Below are 16,676 nucleotides of genomic sequence, written 5' to 3'. Positions count from 1 at the left end.
CTTGAGCTTGCCAGGCAGGCGCTGTGCTGCTGAGCTAAATCCACAGCCCCAAGAAGCCCCATTCCTGCAGGAAGAATCATGACAAATCGACCTCACAGAGCTTGTGAAGATCAAGGCAACAAGGCGGGTGTAACTCAACGAAGCACCTGCTCTGTAAATGGCACTTCCACCCAGATGTGTAATAACTCATGCGCCAGGCAGTGAGTTCACTTAAGCTGCTCCCCTTCTCCCCTGGAGAGCCCCAGGCCCCTTGCATATCCACCCTGTTCCCTGGGGGTGGCAAACTGCCCAAGGGCCATGACCTGGACCAGAGGGAAAAGAGCCCCTGGAGCAGCCTGCTCCTTGGTCTAGGGATGGGGCTATGCACCTGGCCTCCCTGGACAGGAGCAGAAGAATGGGCAGTGGCAAGAGAGGGAGTGTTTACAAACACACAAGGCAGAGGGCGAAGGAGCCAGTGTTGCCTTCAGGAGACAGTAAAACCAGGGTCCAGCACCTGATAAAGATCGCAGTCAGTGCAAGGCTGCACAGCAGTGCACAGGGAGCACACGAGTGCCTAGCACGTCTGAGGCCCTCGAGAAAAAAGCCTTTCTTCCCGGGGCTTCTGCCTTCACCCGTCCAAGCCTACTTGGTCTGCCATCACACAGGGGAACGGGTGCTCAGCCAGCTAGTTCTTTCCCCTTAGAATGAAACTCAAAACTGACCCGCTTTGGATCTAAAATACTGACAAATAGGTTTTCACAGCTGTGAAAAATGCACAAGCTTGTGGGGAGGCAAATTTGCATAAAACCTACTTAACTCCAAAGGAAAAAAACTCGGGTAGAGAATATCCAACAAATGTATTTTCCATCTCTTGATGTTTCTCTGTGTTCCCTTATCTTCTACAGTGAGAGTCAGCCACAGTGAGAAACAGTAAGGAGCGTGACTTGTGTCTACGGCAAGTCACCTCGATGACCCCTACCTCCCCTCCTGGGGCCTCCACCTGAGCCTCCTCCACTGACCCACAGTCCGACCTCTGGACAGCCTGTACTGCAAGTTTCCTACACAGCTGTAGATTTTGTAAGATGTGGTTTTCCTTTTCTAAAGCGTAGTTTCCAGGGGCCGTTAGGCGTGTTATGTCAGCAGTGCATTCAACAGAGCTCCTTGGTAAAGCTGCACGCTGATGGGGTGGAAAGAAAGAAGGAGGAGTGGGAGGGAGGTCACAAACTGTGACGTGTAACAGCCTGCATCTGCCCTTCCTGCCTCATGACTGTATTAGAGCAGACCACAAAGAATGAAATCAGCTCTCACTGATATACACTTGGCGGAGAGAGAAGCAAGGAAAACTAAAATTACCACCTAATTACCAACTAAAAGGGTACTAAGGGACAACTAACGCTACTAACAAAGTTCCTTCTCTCAGGATAAGGCCACTTGATTCTGATTTTCCCCACGGCTCACTCAGAAACTTATATCGCCAGCACCTCACACTGTTCAAGTATAATTGTACATGTGTGATTATGACGGTGATGTCACACCTCCAGCTCTCCCTCTTATATGTGCACCATCCCCAACAAGAAATCACAAGCTGCCTGTAGCTAGAACTGCCACATAAAATACAGGAATGCCAGCTAACTCTAAACCCCAGATAAACTAGGAATACTGTGGTAGTATAAGGTAGCTTCATATATTATAGGGATATACCTACAATAAATTATTATTCATTGTTTATCCACAATTCAAATTTTACTGGGCTTCCTGACTTTTTATTTGCTAAAATCTGGCAAGTTCACTTGCAGTAGGTTGTTCATCCTGATTTCTAAACTTTTCCTAATATGGTCATCTTCACCTGTCAGTCATGTATCTAAAATAGGATCTCCGCAGGGAACACAGATGCCCTGACACCATCATGGCTCCTGCTGAGCCTGGGTCTCTTTGTCACAGGCTCCTCTCGGTGGAAGACCAGAAATAAGTGTATGCATCCATCATCTGGAGACTGCACATGTGCTTCTCCTAGGCTGTATCCACTCCTTTCTTTAAACGCTACTCTAAAAAGAAACAGCTATGTATTTTCTGAAAAGACTAGAAGAAAATAAAATATTTTTCCAACCTTTGCTATGTATAAGGCTCCATTCTAAGCAGTACAGCGTTTCCCTTATCACTGCAGTCATTTGTGATGTCTCATTGAGAAACACAAATTATTGTCCTCTTCTTACTCTTCCATATTTTTATGTAGCTCATCCAAAATCACAGAGTGAATGTTTAAGACTATAATATGCTGCAATAATAAAATCTCCTATTAACACAACAAAAGTTGTGGAGAAGTACATTCTTCAGTTAGAGAAAGCACTGAGGACACACAATGATTTGTTTATAATTATTAGGGTTTCTTAAAATAAGGCTTCACTGTACAACCCAGACTGACCTTAAGTTTATGATCCTCTTGTCTCAGCCTCCCAAATGCTGGCATTACAGGCGTGTGTTGCATTACATGTGGAGGAGGATAATCCTTTAATCCCTGCTAAAATGTTTGGTATCCACCCATTTGTACTAGCTACACCCTTGGTTCTCGCTCAATAAAACGTGACTGAGATTGGTATCAAAGTTGCCGTCCAAGAGGCTGTAAGTCCTCTGACCCCAGAATTATGCCTCTCTTGTTTTTCTTGTTTCTCTTACTTTTCTTTTCATCTGCGGATACCTTGTTCTTGGGACCTGTCACTCCTGGACAGAAACGGAATGTACCTCTGACAAAAAGTGTGTTTGTTGTTCACACAAAGTAATGTGCAAGACAGCAGTAGGGGAGTAGTCCCCTCCTCCACCTGTCACTCAGTGACTTCTACCATCTTGCTGCTGCACCAACCAGGACACATGGCCTTGGAAGGGAAGGCAGCTCTGCTGTGAGAGCAAGGGATTCTCCCATGATTCCATGCTTCAGCCCTGAAATGACACAATCATCTCCGCTTTCGCTCCATTGGCCAGAACTGTCCCAGAGCTCCAAGGTAATCCTGCTACATGCGCAGAGGAAACCAAAGTAGAACTCAATGAACGCAGTACTGTCTCTCACAACCAGCATATGGCAAAACCAGAGTTCAACGACAGATCTCAAGCTTCCAAAGCCTCTTTTTACCACATCATTTGGCCTCCCAAGTTGAGGCAATCTGTTTGCCTGAAAGAAAATGTCATGTGGAATAATTTATAGATTATGACACATCAAAGACACTGGCAGGAAAAGTGGCCATGGTGAAATGTTCTAGATTTTCTAAGCCTATCGATGAGAACTGTATGCCACTTCAGTCTCTAAAAAAAAACACAGAGTGGGGGTAAGTCCTCAAAGAGAAGATTCTGGGACACCTGGTTTGATGAGGACTCTACTCATTTTAGCTCTGAAAGTTCCACCTCCCAGGAAACTCTTCAGTCCTGGGCACACTGGAAACCGTCGCTGTGGTCGTTGTTCAGTACACTGTGTTCACTTCCACAAGTGTCCCTGCTCACCAGCAGTAACTCTCATGAAGACGCACAGTGACTGAGAAAGTCAAGTTGTCTCTGGGTCTAAGAGAAACCTGGATGGACCTGGCCGATGGGAAGAAGGGTCTCCCGCAAGAGCACACTTGGAAGGTGCTGGTGAAAGTGAGTTGCCCTGAGTAAAGTGGTCCTCCTTGTGGCTCGGGGAAGAGAGAGCAGACCAGCTCGCGCTGTGGTCTGCTGTACAGGAGCTTTCTCCTGGCCAACTCCCACCGCCAACCACCGCCAGCTTGTGGGCTTTCTCTACTCCAATCTCAAGTCAAACACTGCTAAATCAGGTTGCCTCATCTTGCATTTGTGCCATTTTTAAAACGTGCACATGTACACACATGCACAGATACACGTACCTTTGCACTGTTTGTTCCTGCATTTTGCTAGTTTTGCCTTGTGCTCCCTTTGCTGGGAGTTGGATTTGGCATGGACTTTGTCCTATGCACTCTGCATCATCTCCAGGTTGAAGTCCAAAGCCCCAAGCCAGGTACTCAGAGTGCAGCTGTGAAAGTTGCCCTCTGACTCATACCGCTGCCTTCACACCAGGGCTTTAGTCCAGCCCTCTGCTCCCATCACTGCACTCATGCTGGGTCACTCAGCTCTGCCTGTCTACGCTGCCTCTTGCTCCTCTGCGTGCTTAGCAAAATACTACAGAAGGATCAACTCTAATTCATGAATCCAGGCATCTTTTACAACATTTTCTCCAACTCTGGCATCAGACACATCCGTATAATCCAGTCAGCAGTCAGTTCCATCCTGTTTTATAAATCCTTTCCTTGAAATCTCAAATTTGCTTATGTTTATTCACATTCAAGTATTTTGTGATTTGTCCTCAAACATGTAACGTAAACTCCTCAAGGTCAAGGGCATCCTTGGAATGCACAGCTTAGTGTTTGTATGCTAAGTAGGTGTTCAAGAAAGATACCAAATTATTAGTATGATTCTTGGGGAAAGGGAAACCCTTATTACAAATATGGCTTGAGGAACATGACACTATGAAGATCTCAATCTCTCAATCTCTCTCTCTCTCCTCCTCCTCCTCCTCCTCCTCCTCCCCTCCTCTCTCCCCACCCTCTCTGGACTCCCTCTCTTACTCAGAAAAAGAAACTTTTTCCTCTGTGAATTGGAAGGGATATGAGAATCACGCACCAGCAGATTCCAAACCCATGCAGCCTTCAGCTGAATGCTGAAGTTTTATCTATCTGCCATCGCTGGACCGTAGGGTTGGGAAGATCAGGACTTAATTTGACACTAATTTGACGTTTGGAACAGAAATGCTTTCTGGGTCAGGCTAGGGATCTAGGCTCCAGGTTGTAAGCCCCAGCATTCAAGAAGTGGAGAGAGAGGAACATTTGGATCTGGTAGAGGGAAGGCAAGGCGGACAGAGGGTCTAACAGTGCAAAAATCTGCAGGCACGTTTTAAGGATTCTCTGTCTCTCCTGAAGAATCAGGGGACCTGCAAAGCAGGGGGTCCTTCAGTCACTGCCTGTCTCTGTGCTGCCAATGATTAGGGCCCACTGGGGATCTCCAGCCCACCCCAGCCCTTGGCCATGAGTACCAAGCCTAATGCAGTACATTAAGAAACTCCTTCACATGGCCAAGGAAGCCTAGGAATGCCCAGACCAACCAAGGACCAACAGTGTCCCCAAGACTGACAAGAGCATTGAGAGGAAGCTCCTCTCATCTATGGCCCCTCTACATGTCCAATCTGCTCCTTTTCTGGTCTTGCTGTGCCTTTGATGGTGGCTGTTACCCCTCCAGTAGTTCTGGAGACCCCAAAGCTAAGGTCTGACTCCTCCCGGCAGCTCTATCACATCCTGACACCCCTCCACTCCCAGATTCTGTCTGGTCTTCATCTTCAAGGCCTGGACCTTTCCTCCAGTTCATCACATGTCAGCACAGCCTTCTGACTTTTAACCCAGAAACACAAAAACACCCAGAACCATTCATTCACTCACCGTGTGCCCACCCAATGCCAGGCACTCAGCCACACAGCAGTAAACAAGTCAGGCACAGTCTCTGTTCATAAGACCACTGTGTCATGGGGCCGAGACACTAACACATAATTACCAAATAGTTCATTAATTTTGCTACCAGAATGATCTCAGCTTCTTCAGCCAGTCAGGAGTCACTCTCCATTTCAGCGAGCGCTGAGGTTGGATTCTCACAAACAAATGGGTCCCAGTTGCTGCTGCCCTTTGCACACCTCCAGCTTTCTCACACCCATTTCTCCACCCTGGCCCCAACCTCTGTGGCCTAGTTTGGCTGTCAATGCAGAGCACAAAGCCCAGCCTTTCCACCAGTCCCCAAAGAACAAAACACACAGCTGCTGAATTTAAGAAAGTTTACTGAAAATGTAGAAGTGATTCAGGGAAATTACAACCTAAAAACAAAATATTAGCTTTCGCTATCCCCAGACTCTGCCCAACTTCCATAGCACATTCCTGCTGCCATCTCCCTCGTAGGCCCTGAGCCTTTGGTAATTGGAGCCAGAGCCTCCCTCCTTGCTCGGGAGGCCTCCCCTGTGTGAATGAAGCTGCTCTCCCAATATCTGAAGATAGCCTCTTGGAGGAGTGACCATCCAAACGAGCCTCTGTGCCTTGGGATTAACATCCTCTCTGCTCTCCGGCATACACAGGCCTGCATTCATTCATTCATTCTGAACCTATTTATTGAGCACTTTCTTTGTACCAGGTGTTGTGCTATGTAAAAGGAGATACTGCAGCAAACAAAAGAGACAAGATCCCCTCCTTGGAGATAAAGAATAAAAATTAAAACCTAAACCTGAGCATTACAGATTTTAATACTGTGGAACATTTTTTAAAAAACAGGAGGATATGATATTTTAGGAGTCTCAGGAAGATGCGGGGTGCCACTTTAGAAAAGATGGAGAGAAATTTCTCTGAGGAGTTGACACTTGGGATAAGCCTGAAACAGTTAAGGCTAGACTTTCCAAGGCTAGCTAAGCATTTATTTAAGGTATCAGCAAAGAGAACCTGTGTGTGTGTGTGTGTGTGTGTGTGTGTGTGTGTGTGTGTGTGTGTGTTTTACTGGGGACTGAACCTATGGCTTTATGCATGCCAGCAAAATGCTAGCACTGAACTACATCCCCAACCCTTTTTATTTTTTTCAAACAGGTTTTTGCCAATTGCTGAGGTTGACCTAGAACTGTTGATCCTCCTGCCTCAGCTTCCCAAATAGCCAGGATTACAGACAATGGGTCACCAAAATTGCTTTTGAAAATTTTTCTTGTTAGTATCTTACAAAAGACAGGAAGTATGCACCTTAAGAAAATCTAGAGTTCTATTCGACCCTCTCTATATACTTATTTAAAGTTTAATATTATTTTTATTTACATCAGAAGGGAAGAGGACTAAAGCTCAAGGCCCAGACTATACCAGAAAGGGCTGTTCCAGGCAGAGGAAGAACAAGCACTAAAGTCCCACGGCAGAAAATAGCTTGGCCCTTTCCCCCTGGAAGAAAGGTGAGGGTCCAGTCAGGGTGGGAAGAGCAGACAGGGCCCGGTCATGCAGAGTGGGTGGTTCTCAACCCTAGTGATGTAGGAAAGTTCCTTGGATTCTCTTCCTCCTCTCTCTTCCCTCTTCTCCCCTCTTCTCTCACTCTCTCTCTCTCTCTCTCTCTCTCTCTCTCCCCCCCTCACTCGCTCTCTCTCACTCTCTCTCGCTTTTTCTCTCTCTCTCTCACTCTCTCTCTCTTTCCCACTAAGTGAGGACACAGTGAGAAATCAGCTATGTGAAAACCAAGAAGAGAGCCCTCATCAGACACCAAATGGTCCTGCACCTTGATCTTGGACTTCTCGCCTCCAGAATGATAAGACAATAGATTTCTGCTTTTGGTGCTACCTGGTCTATATCACTATTATGGCAGCCTGAGAAGATTAACATGATCATCTTCTTGCTAAAAGATCCCAAGTATTTTTCAAGTCCTTGGGAAACCTGCTCTATCCCTGGCTCAGAGGCAAATCCTGATTAACTTATGCCAGTTGTCCTGGTCTGTTCGGGTTGTTATAACAAAATATCTTAAACTAGGTGGCTGCAAACAATAGAATCTCATCTATCACAGTTCTAGAGGCTGAAGAATCCACAATCAAGGCATCATCAGACTTGGTACCCGGTGAGAGTTTGCTCTCCCTGTGTCACTGATTATGCTATCTGCTTGCGTCCGCACAAATAAGCTTCTCTGGCCTCTTTTCTCTGGGCAGTATCCTATTCACCATAGTCTAATCATTTCACAAAAGTTCCCCTATTAATACCACTGCATTGGCGATTAGATTTCAATGTATGAATTTTATGAGAACATAAAGGTTCATATCGTAACAGTGGTTCAGAAACTTAAGTATGCATCAGATTCACATAGAGAATGTTTTTAAACACCAATCACTGGTCCTTCCATCCAGAATTTCTGATTCAATGGATCAGGGTGGAGCCCAATAAGCTGCATTTGTAACAAGTCCTTGGGTTTTGCTGCTGTTGCTGCTGCTACTGCTGCTGATTTTGGGAAGAATCTTTGAGAGTCACTGGCCCAAGCATGTGTTGTTAAGCCTTTCCTTCATAAGCAGCCTTAAGGATGGGCACATGACCCAGTTTTGTTCATTGAGAAGAATTGCTGGGGACATTCTAGGTGTCAAAAGACAGAATTAAGACAACTTAGTTTAAAGATCTTAATGGACTCTATTTTAATTAAGAATCACTGGAGTCATTCTAGGTGTCAAAAGACAGAATTAAAACAATTTTGTTTAAAGATCTTAATGGACTCTATTTTAATTCTGGAATCTGGCAACACTTCATTCCACAAAATAGACTAAGTGTTCTATTGGGCTGAGCAAATAGGATGGTTTTACAGACAGAGAAAGGCTGAAGAAAGGCAGAAACAAGTGAACCAAAGTAGCCTGATTACCTCAAAGTTACTTTCTTAATAAGGCAAGGAGACAGGACAATAGCAAACAACTGTTAAGTTAGCCTCAGGTTATTTCTGATCACTTCTTTGAGAAAGAATTACAGCAGATAAAATAGCATTATCATGCCAACTGAAACTGGCCTATTTGGGAAATTTGGCTACTATCTCTCTAATCTTGATTTCTCAGAAGGCCAGCTAAGCAGCTCACTTCCCACTCAGTGATGTGCAACTCTAAAATGAGTGACTCCATTTTGATTTTTAGCCTGGTTTACTGGGGCCCAGTGCTGGAACCCAGTCTAAAACAATGGTCTCTTTCATTCAACATGGGAAATGTTTCCTTGCCAATAAAAAAAAAAAAAAGAACAGCCTGTCTTCTGCCGTTGGGTGCTGTCACCTTGAATATGACATCTGAAGTTGTGGCAGTTGTCTGGGGACAATGGGAGCTGGGCTGTGGCAATCCATGCTCAAGATTTCCTAGTGGAAAAAGGGAAAGCAACTGAACTCTTGACAGGGTTAAGCCACTGAATTAACCAGTCCTGGGATCCATATCTTCGGAAATGATACATTTTTCTTATTTTTAAGTCATTTAAATTAGATTTTCTTACGTGCAGCCCACAAGCACCTTAACTTATTTATGGACTCCCAAAACCTTAATGATTCAGAATGACATAGAGAGGCAACTTTGTATAGAAAGAATCGGATAATTCTTCCTTGCAAGTGTGAGAAAAGGTTGACCACAGGAATACTGATATATAAGATTTGGAGGCTGGAATATGGAGTAGAGCCTGTCAAATTCCTCCTATTTTAAAAAGTTGAGAAAGAGGGGAGAAAGCGTGGGGAAAACACTTTACGAAGTAATAAAAGTAACTGACTTGGTAAGCAATACATCATGTTTAAGTGCCCATTTAAGAAGCATAGTCTTACATATAACAAACAGGAAAGCTGGTTGGGCAGTAAATGGCTTGGGCCCAGGTTTTCACAGCGCAGATAGCTACCGCTGACCAAGACTTAGCCACCTCAGAGAACCTAAAGAAACCGAGGCGGGCCAAGGAGTCCAGGTGTCTGCCGGGCAGAGGGGCCATCGAGTCAAAGCAAGACTCCCCAGGCCTCAGCACATTCTGAGGTGATTTTCTCCTGTCCTCACAGCAGGAGTTCCTAGCAAGCTGTTCCACTCCTTTTCTATTGCTGCACACAGTGCTTGCCACACTGCCCCTCCATCTTCAAAGTCAGCAAGGGAGGAGCTCTGCCTCTCTGAATTCCTTTCACACTTTGACTCTTTTCACCAGAAAGAGCCCGGCCAGCTCCTCTGCAGGCGTATCAGATAGATCAGGGCCATCTGGGTCATTTCCCATTCATAAAGTCGGTTGTGCCGTATGACATAACCCAATCAGGAGTGACTGTCCCATCACTGCCACAAGACCTGGAGACTTTATAGGGATTGTATCGGGCAAGTTGGGGTGGGCATCTGAGAATTCTGCTTATCATATTATAAATGATCTCTATACGAAGAAGGCTCCCAGCCTAGATTCTGAATATGTGGGAGGAAGATAGTGAGTCACCCCTGACCTGAGCTACTCTGAGAGCTGACGAAGGAAAGAAGACCCATTGCTCCACTTCTCCACCAGTCCCAGGCAAGGGTAGGTGTTTCCTTGTTCCCCAGATTTCTACCCTTTTCCCTCATCCCCTCACAGGCTGTTTCCTCTCATTCCCCACATCCCAGCCTCCCCTAACTCATTTAAACCTCTCCAATCCGCAGCTCCAGACCCAAACTTTCTTCATAGCTCTCGATTCAGGATTCACATACAACTGATGACCAGCTGCGCCTGCATGTCCCATTTACAGAGTCCAAACCCAATAAATCCAAATGAAACTCATTTGTTTCCTCACCAGATGTGTTCTTCCTCCTCCCTTCCCCAAACCTGAGCATCACTCCAGATCCTTCCCCTTCTGCGGTGCAAGTCTATGAGTATCCACATGGTTTACCACTCAAATCCGCCTCCCTCTGTCCCTACTGCCTGTCCCAGCCTAGCACCTCACAGTCTCCCACCCCTGGTAATGTCCCACCCCCTGCCCCAGTCCTGCCCCACTCTTACCTGTCCTCCACTAGGCCACAGCGATCTATCTATAATGCCAATCTTGCTGCCACACCATCAGCTTCCCCCTGCCTGCAGGATGGCCAACTCACTCTAAGACAAGTTGAAAGCTGTATATTAAACAGCTCAGTGAACTCCATACTCCTTGCACTAGCTCTGAGATCACTGTGCTGAATACGACTGAGACAGCCCCTGCCCTCATGGAGCTTACAGCTCTGCAATGAAGACAGACAACGAAGTTCAAAAAGAGAACATGAGCTGTCTGTGGGACGTGCGACCAGGACAGCTAGCCTCCCTCCATGGAGGGAAGGTCTCACTGAGCAAGCGAGAGGACAGTGACACTCAGAGGATGAGTAAGAGTTCTCCAGATGAAGAAAGATGGGGAAGTTCTCCAAATGGAAGGATCCGAAGTTGTATAGGAACTGAAGAGCATGGGTGCCATGTAGAGACTAAGGACGAGGGTATGAAGATGAAAAAACAATGAAGACAAGGTCCTGGGTGGCTGTATCCGGCATGCAAGGAATACGGGCGTTATCCAAAGGGCAACATGAAAAACCACTGAAGGACTGAAAAAAACAAGAGGCATATTCGGGCTATATTTTATTTTTAAGACTATAGTGGGTAGGAGTGGAGTAGAGCAAAGTGGTCCTGACAGAGAGACCAGCTGTGAGGCCATGCTGAGAGTCCAGTAGATTACAGGGTTCAAACTTGGAGGTAGCAGAGGAGATAGAAAACAGATACAATCCATAGTTAGTTAACAGGGAGAATGAGAAGTCTTGGTGATCATTTGCACATGGGGGCCAAGATGAGGCAGAAAGAACAGATCTCAAGCTTTAGAGCTGAGCTGCTAGGTGTTCAGGGTTGCTTAGGCTAAGAAAGCTGGTAGCACAAGTTTATAGGGTACAAATGTGAAATTTGGTTTATACACAGTAAGTCTGATATCTGTAAAACATTCAAGTCCAAATGTCAATAGAAAAAGGAGAGATACTGGTCTATAACTCAGATTTGCACATCATCTATGTAGAGGCAGAAATAGAAGTCTTACAAGTAACCGAGTCTCTTTAGGGGCCCTAAAGAATAAGAGGAGAGGCTCCAGGACCAAGTCCCGGGAAATGCTGACAGAGGCAGATGAAAGGAAAAGATACTAGATATAGCTTAGGAGGAAACCAAAGGGACTGTGGCATCACAGATGCTCAGAAGCATGCGTTTTCTAGAAGAAAGGAGAGGCGGCCATGTCTAAAGCATGAATATGTCCATCATCATGTAAATCATTGCTCACTGTCCGGCTCCTCATTTTCTGGATTTCATAAAAACCCATTCTTGGTACTATAGCAGCAACCTTGCTTCTCCTGGCTATGCAGAGTTTTCTCGTGCCTCCTTCCTCTTCACATACAGTCCCCTCTTGGCCAAGGCATTCCTAGCCTGTGCACCACCCCCTTCCACGGTCACCCAGAGAACGTGGTCTAACCTTTAACATCCCAAGCTGCTGAGGAGTCACTCACTGTTAGGCCTGATTTGGCTACCTCCCTAAGTTGAATCAATACATTTCTCATTTTGGTCTATTTTTTTTAACTTGTCGTCTATCCCTATTGCTGTGCTTATCCTAATCCTAACATTCTAATAACATAGTTCCATGTCTTTGTCCTTTATTTGACTACAAGCTTCTTCAGGCCAAGGGCACTATCCTTTTCATAACTACACTTAACAAAGTTTCAGATACATGGATGGCCTCCTGAGATGTTCCTGGGCCCTTCTGGATGTGTCTCAAAGTCACCTAGGAAGTAGACATGTCCTGGGACGATAGAAAAGGTGGGGATTGTGTACATGTAGCAGGAAGCAAAGATAAATGAATAACAATGCCTAGCATGTATTGATTGCTTTGCTTGTGCCAGATATCACTAAAGCCCATGATAGGCTTCTAGCTCATTCTGCCTTCACCAGATCCCATTTAATAGGCATTATTATCACTCTCATTTTACAGACGAGGAAATAGAGGCCAGAGAAGTCAAGTTCATACTCTAGCGAGTGGAGCGGTCAAGACTTGAATAAACTCAAGTTACTCCAGAGCCCTGTAATCTTAGGTCCAACTAACACTCAAGCTTAAAGGAAGTTTCTTGCCCTGGTTCACACTAAAGCATACTGCTGCATTCAGAAGGGCTGTAGGCACCAAGGTTAGGTATTCTAACCACACCAGCACGGCAGTGCACATGTCCCAGTACAGCCTGCCTGCCCATGAAGCTGGGAGCTTTGCTTGACCAGAAGCCGTGAGGGACAAAAGCTAATGTCTATGGAGACTCTGTTGCTCAGTGATCTGTCCCATGCTCAGGCTGCACGGGTGCCCCAGAGTGAGCCAGTGACTGCTGCACTAGACAAAGTTGGAAATGGAAGTGAAAGGTGAAGAGGCCACAGTTGAGGGAATTAAGCCAAGGTGTCAGGGGTTGGGCAATTTTAGCCCCCAGGCTCTGAGCCAAGGACAGGCTACTATGCCTAAAATAACCTCCCAAGGGGGTCTTCACTGAGCATTTTGCAATCTCCGTGCCAGCAGGACTTTCAGGTCAATGTAACCAATGCTGACTAGACCCCTATTACATGCTGCCACCATGAAAAATAACAAAATTCCATGTCTGACAGAGATGAAGCAAGCCCACAAGAAACAATGGGCCAGCTGTGTAAATCGGGGCACAGTCCAGTGCCGGCCTGTGCAGCAGGAACCACACAGGCAGTGGAATTCACAGAAAAGAGGGATCAAGGTGTGCTGGCACAGAAAGTGGAGGCTTCCTGGAGCATGTAAACTCCAATTGGTCTCAAAGAAAGAAGGAAGACAGAATGAAAAGAGGACAGTGTTCCAGGCAGGAAGAAAGTGAAAGTGTGCAGGGGGCATTACTGAGCACTGTTCTCCACAGCAGCGAGAATGGTCTGAGAAGAAGGCCCTGCGTGGGGCAAAGGGTTCTTATAAGAGAAGCATAGGACTTCATCCTGTAGGCAGCCAGAAATCACCTCAAGCTTTGGACAGGCAGGTAACAATTCTAAAAGTGAAATTTTGGGAAGATTCCTTTGTGGTTGTTGTTTAGAGGTAAATGCTAATAGCAAAACACCGTGCTGGTGTGGTTGTCTCCCACAACAAGTCCAAAGCTTTTTGAGTACCCACTAAAAGCCTGAAAGTATATGAGCATAATAAACATAATCTCCCCCACCCTCACCACTGCCAGGCATCACAGGTCTTGGGGAGGCCATTCACTAATCCCATGGTTACCTAGTAAGGACCTACTATGTGCTAAGGATTATACTAGGCACTGGGCATACAGCAAAGAGCAAAACAAAGTGCCAGCCTTTGTGAAATTTACCCTCCACAGGGCATGAGAGACAGTGCAAAACAAAACCAATAATTCTATCAGTGTAAACTCAAGTACTGATCTGTACAGATCAGTAAAGCAGGACACTGGGGATTGCTGATGGGGCAGAGCAGTCCAGGAAGACCTCGCCAAGAAGCTGATGCAATATTTCAAGCCCAAAGAGCCAGTCTAATGGGGATGGCACTAATAGAAAGAAAGATACCTGGAAGGGCGCTTAGTTTGAAAGAGTACAGAGCACAGAAAATAAAGAAGTCTTGTGTGAAGTGTGTCCAGCTTGAGATAACAGCAGGGTATCCACACCGACAGAGAACTGTTCAAACTCTAAATTATCCATTGCGGGCTGGAGCTCTGGGACACCCTCCTCTCAAAATCTCCATCAATATTCAAGCAACAAGATGCTTTCTCTCGAAAACCAATATATATGAAATGAAAGTAACTCAAGAACTGAGAAATAATTCTACAGTGGGGTGGAAAATATACAAATAGTTTGATCCTATTTCCAACAAAGATCCCTCCCCTCCAGCCCTCAGGATTCCCCAGGGCAGCACTGACTTTCTGTGGGCAGGGAGTGTCTGGTAACAAAATAATAATATTAATAACTGAGACTGCACACAACAAACCAGCCGAAAGACCCCTCTCCCTGTATCTTCCAGACCCAAGGCCAGGGCAGGGACAGCTCTTCCTCTTTGGTACTTTGGTACTCAGACCATGTAATGTCCCTCTGTGACCTTTCCCTCTGCAGATGGATGTGGGTGTTTTAATGTACAGGAGAAAGTTTTAGGGAAGAAAATTTAACACGAGTCCCTTCAGCATCCCTAGAAAAGGCAAGAATGACACGTGAAACAAACGTGAGGGTACTGCTGTGGTTTGAATGTGGCTCAAGTGTGTCGTGATTTAATCCCTGTGTGAGGTAGCAAAGGGCTAAGATGTTAAGGGTATAACCTAACACAAATACTGCGGCTAGAGGTGAGGCCTTTGGGAGATGATTAGGATTACACAAAGTAGGTGACTAGGGTTAGAAAAAGCCCCCATGATTGAATCCAATGGCTTGATAAGAAGAGGATAGAAGCTGGGTATAGTGGCACACGCTTATAATCCCAGCACTTGGGAGGCTGAGGCAGGAGCATCGTTGTGAGCTCAAGGCCAGCCTGAACTGCATAGCAAGACCTTGTCTCAAAAAGACAAAAAAAAAAAAAAAAAGACGAGGAAGAGAACAGAAGAGACATACACACATGTTCTCCTCTGTCTTGCCATGTGATATTCTGTACCTATATCAGGACTATGCCATAAGGCCATCACTAGATGTGGCCCCTTGCCCTTGTAGCTCTAGACCCATAAGCCAAAATAAACCCCATATCTTTATAACATACCCCGTCTGTGGCACTGCACTGTCAGCAACAAGATGGACTGATGCATGTAGGGGACTAACTGTTCCACGCTGCTCAGAACTATCTCTGTTTTCATACTGTAAGCCCTGCATCTCAGAACACCCCTCAACCCCAAAGAAACCACGATGGTTGGTCACTGTGGCTCTGTCTGACCCGCATGATGCAACTCAGGGCTTTCATTCTCTAAGGGTGATGTTACCCAATGTACCCACTCAGTTCCCAAGCCTTATCTAACCCCAGGCCCCCAGAAACTGGGTTCTCATCCTCATCCAGAAGAGCTGTGCTCAGAAATTCCTGAGCATGAACTGACCCTGAATTCCTTGGCCTTTTACTCCTGTGACCTCCCACTCTGCCCCACACCACCCACACCACCAGCACCAAGCCTACCCGGGACCTCAGGTGATGGTGCTGCTGGCCCCTCTGCCACTGGCACAGCCAGTTGGTGGGGGCTGGGAGTCAGAGTCAGGTTATCAAAGAAGGGGAGCAGGGAGCTGACACAGCCAGCCACAGGAAAGGGGAACCCCATGTAAATTACAGCCTGCTACCCGTGGCGGATGTACAGTTTGCATTCATGAGTTACAGAAACACAGGAAATGCCCAGCCAATGTCAGAGTTTGGGGTCTGAGGCTGGGCTGACTCACCTTCAGGGCGGAAATCAAGCAAAAGTCCCAGGTCAGGGGAGACATCATCTGCTCTTCTGGAGGTTGCCATGTATGGGACACTCAAAGATTCTGGGCACACACCTGTCATCTTCTCCAGTTTTTAAAGAGTGCTCTGAAATGATAAGGAAGATTCAAAGAAAATGTCAACACTGAAATTAAAACGTGCTTCCTTTTCTGCCTGGCAAGGTTAAAAGAATAATAGGCAGGAAACACAGCTGTCCAAGAACAATCTCCACTTGCCCGCTGGTCACCCAGACTTCTACAGTACAGACTGAAACGCAGACTCTTAACTAGTTAAGTAGCCTTGACCAATGTCCACCCTCAAATCCTTCCCTGAACGACTAACAGCGCAGGCGGAGGACAGTTGCCAGGCTGCCATTTTGGACTGCACTGTCTGGGAAGTGACCTCAGCCCCCAAGAAAGGCGGCCCTTTCCCCTAGGGCCCCAGCCAGCTGGATGGAGAAGGCTGCCGCACCACTGACCTTTCTGACTTTCTGGCCTGTCTGGTTTCCCCTTCCTGCCCCTGCTCCTGCCCCTGCCCTTGCCTCTCCTTCTCCCCCGCGCTGCTTCAAGCCCTTTGGCCTGCTTGTCTCTCCTTTCCCCTACTTTGATAACCGGTTTATCAAGAACCAAAGGGAATTAGAGCCTTCCAGGGGGTTATGTTTAATCCTAAATCAACTCTGCATCCTCATGCTTCCAGTACCCCTCCTCGGCTTCTTATCTAAACTGCTACACACACACACACACACACACACACACACACACACACACACA

General features: G+C 46.3%; 1 protein-coding gene across 1 annotated transcript in view; it reads right to left on the bottom strand.

Moving 5' to 3' along the window:
- Nucleotides 1-15,993, bottom strand: part of Lamb3 (laminin, beta 3) — a 55,469-nt gene extending 39,476 nt beyond the window's left edge. The window contains exon 1 of the mRNA XM_005404541.2: nucleotides 15,882-15,993. The gene's annotated coding sequence lies outside the window, so the exon portion shown is untranslated. The remainder of the gene's footprint in view (nucleotides 1-15,881) is intronic.
- Nucleotides 15,994-16,676: the final 683 nt, after the last annotated feature.

The sequence above is a fragment of the Chinchilla lanigera genome, unplaced genomic scaffold (assembly GCF_000276665.1).
Source record: "Chinchilla lanigera isolate Chin_1 unplaced genomic scaffold, ChiLan1.0 scaffold00088, whole genome shotgun sequence".
NCBI lineage: Eukaryota > Metazoa > Chordata > Mammalia > Rodentia > Chinchillidae > Chinchilla > Chinchilla lanigera.
The sequence above is the reverse complement of the archived record's forward strand: the minus strand, read 5'-3'. Positions and strand labels throughout refer to the sequence as shown.